Raw genomic sequence first — 10,699 nt, forward strand, 5'->3', positions numbered from 1 at the left:
CTATGACGTCAGCGGTTCCCCCGCTCCGCCCCCACCCATTCCCTCCTCAGCCTCACAGCCGTGTGCTGCACTCCCTGCCGCGTCAAGTTTAAATACCTGGGTAGGTAGGCCCAGGCTCCTCCTCGCGCTGTCCTGGCGCCGCTCCCCGTCTGACAACCTGGTTCCTACTTACTGCTGGATAAACAGAGGTGTGTGGAGTAAGGGAACTTGCCAAAAGTTTCGACCTACCCGGAAATCAAACCCGGATCCTCTCGCTTGTGAGGCAAGTGCGCTAACCACCCTTCTAGAGGTCTCCACGTTCTTCCAGTCGCTGGATGTGTCTCGCCAAACAGTGGGAAATTCTCTCAGAGACAATTTGTTTTGGAGTGGATTTCCAACTACAGATCAATGGGAATTCTAACTGGATTCTTTAGTGAGGAATATCATGAAGAAACACTGAATATTAGATCTGTTTCATTCTTTGAAGATTGCATGCTGGATTTTCTCCAGTCACTTCTCTGAGGCCTTCTCCCGCAACTTTAACTTTTAATGAAACCCTGACTGGTATCTAAATAATTGATGCTCTGGTTTGGTGGGGAGTGCATCACAATGGAAGTCTGTGTCGAGACCCTACAGTCATCAAACAAATTGCATCTCTGTGACAGCAAGCTTCCATTATTTCTCAAGTGCAACCATAACCAGTGGGAGTAAATCATAAAGCCTATGTGGAGTCCCGTAGCAAAGTGGTTAGCATGCTTGCCTCGCAAATGAGGTTCGAAAATCGCTTTCCGGGGGTAATAAGAAGAGAAGGGAGTTTCTCTCCCAATGTCCTAGCCAACAATCCCTCCATATAAAATCATATATTCATACTACATGACTGTTTGTGGGACATTGCTGTGTGCATATTGGCTGCCAGGTTCACCTCCAAAAAACTGTCACAACACACAGTGACAACAACAAATTACATTTGCTGAGGGTTGGGATCAGGAGAGGTAGACAGAAAGAGTAAGGGTAGGGGCGCAACCAAAGGAGGAAGAGGAGGGACTTGAGGCAGGGCTTGAAGGAAGCCAGGGAGGGTGATAGGCAAAGGAACTGTGGGATTGAATGCCAAAGATAGAGTTCAGAGAGGCTGAAGTCCTGACTCCCAGTGGTGGGGTAGGCAGGCAACGGCAGGCCAGAGTCTGCTGAGCGGAGGGAGCAGACAGGTCGGTATGCAATTAGCAGGTCACAGAGGAAGGGAGGAGCAAGGTGTTGAAATTCCAATTTTCTGTGATGTGTGCTTTGTAAATTTTGAATTTACCTGTGCTCTAACACAGTGAGCACTTTCTTTCTTTCCAGGTTGTCAGTTCATTCAAGGTTTAAATGTTTGTGTTTTGTGTCAGCTTTTGCCTCAGCAGCTGGAACATTGCTCAACAGCAACAATCACAATGTGTCAACACAAGATAAGTAAAGGCTGCCACAGGAAGGCTGCTGTAATGGCAGGGAGCTGGACAGCTGTGGCAGAACAAACAGATTAGCAGCACAATGTCAAGGATATTGACAGAATCTGCAGGGACACATCTAAGGGTACAAGGCTCAGCTTCTGCCTGTATGTGGCTCATGTAAGTGCGCTGGTGAAGCAGTCACATTGTGTTTGGAACTCCCACTTCAATAATAATAATCTTTGCATTTGATATTGCGCCTTATCACATTGTTGAGATGTCTCAAAGTGCTTCACAGAATAAATTGTAAAGTGGATTGACTGTATGTTGTGGGTGAAGTTGTGGGTGAAACAGGTCAGCCAATTGCACACAGCAGTGTCCCACAAGAAAGTCATGGATTTGTATGACCGAATTATTTCTGGGAGAAATTCTCACACCCAGAAAGCGATCTGCCAATCGACTAACACCATACTTACTGCTACGTATATGGAGTAAGGGGATTAAGAGGTGTGTGGAGTAACAGTAACAACAGAATTACATTTGTATAGACCCATTCACATCAAGAGGATGTCCCAAAGTGCTCGACAATCAATGTTTTGGACCCAAGCTGGGGGTCGGGATCGGGGAGGGTGGACAGCAGGGGGGAAAGGAGGATGACCGATGGCACAGTTGAGAGGGTCTTGAGGTAGGTCTTGAAGGAGGCAAGAGAGGGGGCAAGATGGAGGGACTGCAGGATGGAGATCCAGAGGGTGGGGGCAGAGTGGCTGAAGGCCCGCTTGCCAATGGTGGGGCAGGTGAGGAGGAGAGTGAAGCACGCTGGAGCCCGCTGAGTGGAGGAAGCGGACAGGTTGGTAGGGGGTTAGGAAAGCCACGGTAGGGGGGAGGAAGGCCATGGAGAGCTTTGAAGGTTAGGATCAGATTCTTGAACTGTATCCTGTGAATGATGGGGAACCAGTCTGGCAAAATGGGGTGATAGGAACAACAACAACAATTTGCATTTATATAGCGCCCTTCACGCCGGGCAGGTCTCAGAGCACTTAACATTGGCGGAACCCAATGCCGAGCCGGGTGGGTGGGAAAGGTGATCGTAGGCAAGTCCTTTTTTGTACAGGGGAGTAACATTTGCAACCCTCCAGTCCTCTGGCACCAATCCAGTGTTCAAGAAGGATTGAAAGATGGTGGCCAGAGCCTCCATTATTTCCACCTTTACTTTCCTCAGTAACCTAGCATGCATCCAGTCTGGACCAGGTGACTTATCTGCCTTCAGCACCATCAACCATTTTAGTAACTCCTCTCGTTTTATTCTTATCTCATACAATTTCTCTACCCTCTCCTCCGATACTGTGGCATTGGCTGCATCATCTTCTTTTGTGAAGGTAGATGCAAAGTACCCATTCAGTATGTCAGCCATGCCCTCTTCCTCCACAAGAAGATTTCCTCTTTTGTCCCTAATTGGACCCACTCCACCATTGCTTAACCTTTTATTCTTTATATGCTTATAAAATGCCTTAGGGTTCCTTTTTCTCATACAATCTCTTTGCCCCTCTTATTTCCTTTTTCAGTTCTCCTCTGTACTTTCTATATTCTATTTGATTATCTTCTGTATTTTGGATCTGACATTTACCATAAACCTTTTTCTGTTTTATTTTAATCTCAATTTCTTTAATCATCCAGGGAGGATTGGATGTCCTATCTTTCCCCTTTGTGGGAATGTATTTGTTCTGTCCCTGAACTATCTCCTTCTTGAAAGCTTCCCATTGCTCGTCAGCTGTTTTGCCTAGCAATCTTTCTTTCCAGTCCAACTCGGCTAGATCCCTTTTTAATTCACTGAAATTAGCCCTCTTCAGTTGAATATCTTCACCTTTGATTCGCACCAGGCTCCGTGACCCTATCACTCCAATCCTCGCCCGACTCCACTGGCTTCCCATCTCACAGAGGCTACAGTTCAACATCCTGGTCCTCACCTTCAAAGGTCCTCTGTGGTCTTGTTCCCCCCCTAGCTCTGTGACCTCCTAACCCCCAACCATCCTGCTTGATCCCTCTGCTCAGCAGACTCTGACCTGCTTCATGTCCCCGCCTCGTTCGCCCCACTATTAGCAGTCGGGCCTCCTGCCACTCTCCCCCCATTCTCTGGAACTCCATCCTGCAGTACTTCTGCCTTGGCCCCTCCCTTGCCTCCTTCAGGATGCATCTCAAGACGCTCCACTCCGACCGTGCTTTCAATCCCCCTGCTTCCTCCACTGCCCTCCACCCTCCCTGAACCAGGCCCCCAGACATCATCTGTCTGTCCAGCGCCTTGGGATGTCCTCCCAATGCGAAAGGCACAATACAAATGTGTTGTTGTTTTATTGCTCCTTGTCCCTTTCCATAAATACTCTAAGCCTAATGACGTTGTGGTCACTATTGTCCAGATGCTTTCCTACTGAAACCTGCCCCATTTCATTCCATAGAACTAGATCCAGCACTCCTTCCTTCCTTCCTTCCTTGTTGAGCTGGAAACACACTGATCCAGAAAGTTATCCTGCACACATTTCAGGAATCATTCCCCTCCTTGCCCTTTACAGTGTTATTTTGCCAGTCTATGTTAGGATAATTGAAGTCCCCCATTATCACTACTCTATTGGTTTTGCATCTTTCTGAAATCTGCTTGCAGATTTCCTCGTCTATCTCCTTCCCACTATTTGGTGGTTGATAGTATACACCTAACAGAATAACAGCTACTTTTCTGCTCCTTAATTCTAACCAAATAGATTCTGCTTTTGGACCTTCTAGCACATCATCCATTTCAGGGCCGTAACTGTGTCTTTAATCAATGTTGCCACACTCCCTCCTTTTTCTCCTTCCCTATCCCTCCTGAATACATTGTAACTAGGAATATTCAGCTCCCATTCCTACCCTTGTTTGAGCCATGTCTCCGTTATTGGCACTACATCACAACCCCACGCGGCAACTTGAGCCTGCAGCTCACCAATCTTATTTGTCACACTCTGTGCATTTACATACATGCACTCCAAGATTGACTGAGTCTGCTCTGCATTTCTCCCCCGTCTAATCCTTCCTTTTTCTGGACTATTCCTTATTACATTGCTATTCATCTCTCCCAGCCCTCTATGAAACTTCTTTGTCTTCTCTAATTCTACATCCTGATTCCCTTTCCCCTTCAAAATTAGTTTAAACCCTTTCCCACAGCACTAGTTAACTTCCCGGCGAGGACATTGGTCCCAACCCTGTTCAGGTATAACCCAACCACCATGTGCAGGTCCCACCTGCCCCTGAACTGGTCCCAATCATCCAGGAACCTAAGCCCTCCTTTCTGCACCATTTCTTCAGCCATGCATTCATGTGTTTGATCCTGCTGTTTTGATACTCACTTGCACGAGGCACTGGGAGTAATCCAGAGATTACCACCTTTGAGGTCCTACTTTTTAGCCTTTTCCCTAGCTTCTGACACTCTCCCTGCCGGATCTCAGCTCTTTTTTTCCATGGGTCATGGATCCCAACATAGAACACAAATTCTGGATGTTCCCCTTCCTCTTATGTTCCCCTTCCTCTTAGATTGGCTTGCAGCCATTCTGTGATGTCTTCAACCCTGAATTAACAAGCTTCCCTTTGTTCCCCTGTGCACCCATTTGCTTTTGATTCCCTCCTCCAGAGGTGTCAACACCCTGACCAATATTTAGTGCAGAGAACTGGTTTATGAATGCCACACTCATCAGATTTCTGCACTGCCCTTCCCCTCTTCCTACCATGCCAGGTGGTCACTTGCTCAATCTCCTTCTGAATCCTCTGTAGCTGTGGGGTGACCATCTCCTGAAACGTTCGATCCATGAACTCTTCAGCCTCCTGTATGCTATGTTGTGACACCAGCCTCTCCTCGAGCTCAGAAACCCTGAGCTCCAGCTTGAGCAGCCGGAAGCACTTCCTACACATGTGTCTGTCCAGGGTACACAAAGCATCCTGGAGTTCCCACATGGCATATATTATGCATGCAACCAGTCTTAGCTGCCCTGCCATATTCCCAGACATGTTTTATATTTTTTAATATAACTTATAAATTTTATAATTACGCACCTCTTGCCCCTCTGCACCAAATTATCACTCTCATCAAATTCCTTCATGGAATTCTCACTCTTTTCCACCTCACTCAGTTTCCTCCTCACGCTGCTATGCTCTCTGCTCAAGGGATGGGAGCCAAAGAGTATGGCTTGTGTCTTGTCAACATTCAGCTGCAGGAAGTTTGGCTCATCCTGGCCCTGATGCCTGTCAGATAAGCTAATAGAACATCAATGGACTGGGAAATTACAGATGGACGAAGAGAAGTAGATTTGTATGCCACCCACATACAGTGGAAGTTTACCCCAAGTCTGTGGTTGACATCACCGAGAAGGGGTCCAAGGATGGAGCATTGGGGTCCCCTGCAGGTGATCGGATTGGGACGAGAGGTAAAACCATTGGCTGAGTTTCAGGTGCTGGGAGTTGGTTAAGTAAGAGTCAAACCATGCGAGTGCGGTCCCACTAAGATGGATGAGGGAGGAGAGCCAGTGGAGGAAGATGGCGTGATTAACTGTGTTGAACCCAGCAAGAGGTCCAGGAGGTCAAGGGGGCAGAGGGATCCCTGATCACAGAGAAAGAGTACATCATTTGTTACTTTGATGAGCACTGTCTCTGTGCTGGGGGCTGGGTGGAAACTGGACTGGAGGAGTTCGACTCGGGAGTGGAAGGTGAGGTGTAAGCGAAGTTGGTTTGCAACAATGCATTCCAGAGCTTTGGCCAGGAAGGGCAAGTTTGATAAGGGACAGTAGTGCTCGAAGTTGAAGGGATCGAGACTAGTTTTTTAAGGAGGGGAGTAATGCCAGCTGTTTTTAGGGGGAGTGGGACCGAGCCTGAGGAGAGGGACTGATTTATGGTGTCTGCCAGCAGAGACAAAGGAGGGGGAGTTGAGCGACCAGCAGCTGGGTAGAGAGTGGATCAAGACAGCAGGTGGTGGTTTTCATTTGGGTGATGGAGGATGAGAGGAAGGAAGGAGAGATGGGGACAAAGGAGTGTGGGTTGGGGCCTGTGGTATGAGCTGTGGGAGGATGCATAGTTGGTGGACAAGGAATGGAGGAGGGGTGGTGACATGGGGCAGGAGGAGGTGGTGACCAGTTGGATGTTATCTATCTTGGAGATAAAGAAGTCCAGGATCTCTTCGCACTTTACATTAGATATTGGGATTGAGGGTGCTTGATGAGGCATGTGGAGGAGGTGGTGGGTGGTGTAGAATAAGATTTTGAGTTGTCTTTAGCATCCAGAATAACCAGTGAGTAGATTACAGTTTTGGCTTGTAAGTGGGAGCAGAGTAAGGAGTAAGGGAAGCTTGCCTAAGGTTTCCAGGAATTAAACTCGGGTCCTCTCACTTGTCAGGCAAATGCAGTAATTAATATACTACAGCACTTCACAAATAGAGTGCCATTCATGTTAGGAGGACATCTCAAAGCACTTCACAGAACTTTACTGTTAAGTGGAGTGACTGTGTATTTGTGGATAAGTGTGGCAGCTAATTTGTGCAAGGCAGCATCCCACAAACAGCCATGGAGTGAGTGACCAACTTTATTTTGGGGTATTGTTGGCCAGGACATGGGAGAGAAACTCCTTTCTCTTTTCGAATAGTGCCATTGGGTCTTTAATATCACCGTGATCCCTTCACAAGGGGCAGTGACCACCTTACAGTGAACCCCACAAAGGGCCAATGAGCCCCTCACAGGGTGCAGTGAGTACCTCTGAAGACAACAGCAATACCTTGGTGAACCATCAGCATTACTGCTGATATGAGCACGGCCACTCGAGGCAGGCGGTGAAGTGAACAGGTCAGAAGGTTGAGTTCCACCAAAAGCTTGTTTGGTTATTTGCAATGTTAAGCATAGTTCAAGACCTGGCACTTAATTAATTCCCATATACTTACATTACATTGCAGAGACTTGGGAGGATAGATGAGAGAGAACACTTGAACAGTGTTGACATATGTGAAGGTTAGTGTATGCATATCGACAGGAGGGCTTACAAAATTGTTTGAAATAATAATAATAATCTTTGCATTTGATTATCAAGTTGTTGAGATGTCCCAAAGTGCTTCACAGGATATATTGACTGTGTAGTGTGTGGACAAAACACGGCAGCCAATTGTGCACAGCAGTGTCCCACAAACAGTCATGCATTGAGTGACCATGCATTTTCGGGGGGAGGGTTTATTGCCCGCAGAAAACAACCCAGCAATCGATTAATAACCAAGTTCCTACTTCCTGCTAGGTAATCAGAGGTGTCTAAAACATTGACTGTCCAGCACCCTGGGACAACCTTCCAACGTGAAAGGCATAATACAAATGTAATTTTGTTGTTGTTGTGTGTAGAGTAAAGAAACTTACCTAAGGTTTCATCCACCCGGGAGTCGAACCTGTGCGCTCTTGGTGAGTGTGCTAACCACCATAGGACTCCACAAATTAACAATCTAATGATTCATATGGCAGATAACAAATTATGTAAGTCAACATTTTCTGTGTGTTGGGAAATACCGTAGAGTGAGTGCTCTTGCTGAGGAGGAAGCTGAAAGAAATCTAGGTGTATATGTTGACTCATCAAAAGGGCGTGAGGCAGCAATAAACAAAGTAAACCAGATGCTGGGCTATATTCATAAATCTGTTTTTAAATCAGATCTGCACAACTGATCTCAACCTTGCAGAACACCCATCTATTACCCCCATTATGGCATTAAGGACCTTTTCAAATGAGTCCAGTGTCTTGGCCTCAACCGTGCTTTCTGACAACCAGTTCACAGGAACAAGAGAAGGCCATGCAGCCCATCAAGCCTGTTCCACCCTTCTATTAGATCATGACTGGTTTGTACTTCAACTTCACTTACCCGCTTTTGCTCCATATCCCTTGATACCCTTACCTAACAAAAACATTAAGTGCTGGTCCTAAATGGACCAGCTCTAATTTTAAGGTGATGCCCCCTTGGTTTCTGTCATTCATTATCCTCTGAGATAAAGAAAAACTTCCTGGTGTCTGTCCTGAAATTGCCCTTTAGAGCTCTAAACCTGTGTTCTCTTGCTCTACTGCCTTGGTGCATCTGTAAGTAAGCAATTTCATATCCTCCTCACCTGCAAAACATAGTGTTTGAAAGGAAGACATAATTGATAATTGAGAGGCTGACTAGATCATTGCTTTCAATTTTGCTAAATGAACACTGAGATGTGGAGATAATAGAGTGTAAGATAAAGTGGTCATGCCACATGCCCTTTCTGTGACCCTCATTCAGTTTACTGATGATGCATCAGAAAATAATTAGAAACTAACCTGCAGTGCCATAGTTTCCCACTCAAATAGCAAAATAAAGCACCTGAAAACGCCCAGCTCGAAAACAATGTAATGCATTATGTTGACCACGAAAGTTCTCCATGTAATTAGGTAGAAAATTATTCTGCTTGATGAGACAGAGACCTGCAATTAGTTCAGGGCTTCATATTGATCACAGTGTTCTTATTACATTGGGGTAACAAAAGTAATTATGTGAGATATAATTCACACACGGCTGTGCTGTTATTGCCAGACACCTAACTAATTAACCAGAAGAAAAAGTGAGCAGACAAGTGCACGAACTAGAGAACGAGAGCAAGAATTTTGTCCACATTTGCTTGTAATTTTTATGCAGGATGAACGTCTCTATGCTCTTCACTAAGCTTGTCAGCCTGGCTCAGTTGGTCGCATCTGAGTCAGAAGGTTGTGGGTTCAAGCACGACATCAGAACTTTGAACTCACAGTCTAAACTGACACTCCAATGCAGTGTCGGGCAGCTGTCATTCAGCGGAAATGTTAAAAAACAAGGACACCGAGAGAAACATCCTTTTCTTTTTGAATAGTGCAATGGGATCTTTTACATCCACCTGAACAGGGAGATGTAGCCTTGGTTTAATGTCTCATCCAAAGGACAGCGCTGGAGTGTCAGCTTGGATAATGGTGATTCCAAGGCCCAACGTGGGGCTTGAACCCACAACCTTCTGACTCAGAGTGCTTGCAACAGAGCCAGACTGATACACAATATTGTAGGAACATGAGGCCAATAACAAAGTGATATTTTGAATGCGAAAAATACAGGTGTGGAAGCTGCTTTGGTTCAAAATACAGAATAATGATTATCTCATCTTGTTTCATACCCCTTATTTAACAAATGGTTGAGTGAAAGGGAAGTGGTGGACACTATCACAGTACATCTCTTGTTTTTCTTATTTAACAGGCAGTCAGATCTTTAAATAGTGTCTCACTAGCTCAACCACTCTTCTCATTTAATGGATTGTCAGGCAGAGGATGTGCTCACTTTCACTGCAGATAAACAAAGTCTATGAAGGGCAGGAATGAATAAAAGAAGAGGAAAAGGAAATGCAGCAGCCCTTATCACAGCCCAACCAACAGAGAAACTATCAGCTCGGAACTAAAAGACAGTGAATATGGCTATCAATTGAAAAACACCACACAAACACAGAGAGCTGACCATCTGCTCTATACTATACAGTAAAAACGAAAAAGAATTAAAAGAACTGAAAATAGTTCAGTGATGATATAAAAATGGAGTTTGATTAGATAATTGTGCCAAAGCAACCTTTATCGGTGGGAACCTGAAAACATTCAGCTTGGTCAAAATATAACAATAAGAGAACACATTCAAAATGTAGTACAGGAAAAGACGGAATAGATCATCGAGGCATGACATTGAAAATTGCTTCTGAATATATGAGTAATCTTAGTACATAAAACAGAGTTAATGACAGAAATAAATATTTGCTATTAATGCAATTGAAATACTTTATCTTTAAGATAGATAATATCCGCCTGACTGCCTCCTCCTCCTCCTCCTCCTCCTCCTCCTCATGTTGCCCCATGTTGATGTTTAACTGGAGAAGGTTAGCTCTCATCCAGGACTTGATGCCAGACAGACATTCTGTCAGGACAGCAGTGGCCCTGGAGTCAAGGGTGGAGGTGGAGAGGTAGAATTGGGTGTCATCCACATTCATTTGAAAGATGATCCCCATGTCTGAGGATGATGTCACCAAGAGGGAGCATGTAAATGTTGAAGAGAGGACGAAGGGCAGAGCCCTGAGGAACACCGCACGAGACATTGTCGGGGCTGGAGGGGAAGCCATTAGTGGAGACAAAGTGTAGACAGTGGTCAACAAAAGCTACAACTGATTGACTAATAGGGATCTGAAATCCGAAACAGAAATCTTATAATATCAGCACAAGACCAAGCTATTATTACCTGTTAATAA

General features: G+C 45.4%; 1 long non-coding RNA gene across 1 annotated transcript; it reads left to right on the plus strand.

The window, feature by feature from the left end:
- Positions 1 to 1,079: 1,079 nt before the first annotated feature.
- LOC103186235 lies at positions 1,080 to 9,898 on the plus strand. Its single transcript, XR_488723.1, has 3 exons — positions 1,080 to 1,184; positions 1,362 to 1,580; positions 9,670 to 9,898. It is a non-coding gene; the product is annotated as an uncharacterized LOC103186235 (long non-coding RNA).
- The last annotated feature ends 801 nt before the right edge of the window (positions 9,899 to 10,699 follow it).

This window comes from Callorhinchus milii, unplaced genomic scaffold (assembly GCF_018977255.1).
Source record: "Callorhinchus milii isolate IMCB2004 unplaced genomic scaffold, IMCB_Cmil_1.0 Scaffold5, whole genome shotgun sequence".
NCBI classification, from domain to species: Eukaryota; Metazoa; Chordata; class Chondrichthyes; order Chimaeriformes; family Callorhinchidae; genus Callorhinchus; species Callorhinchus milii.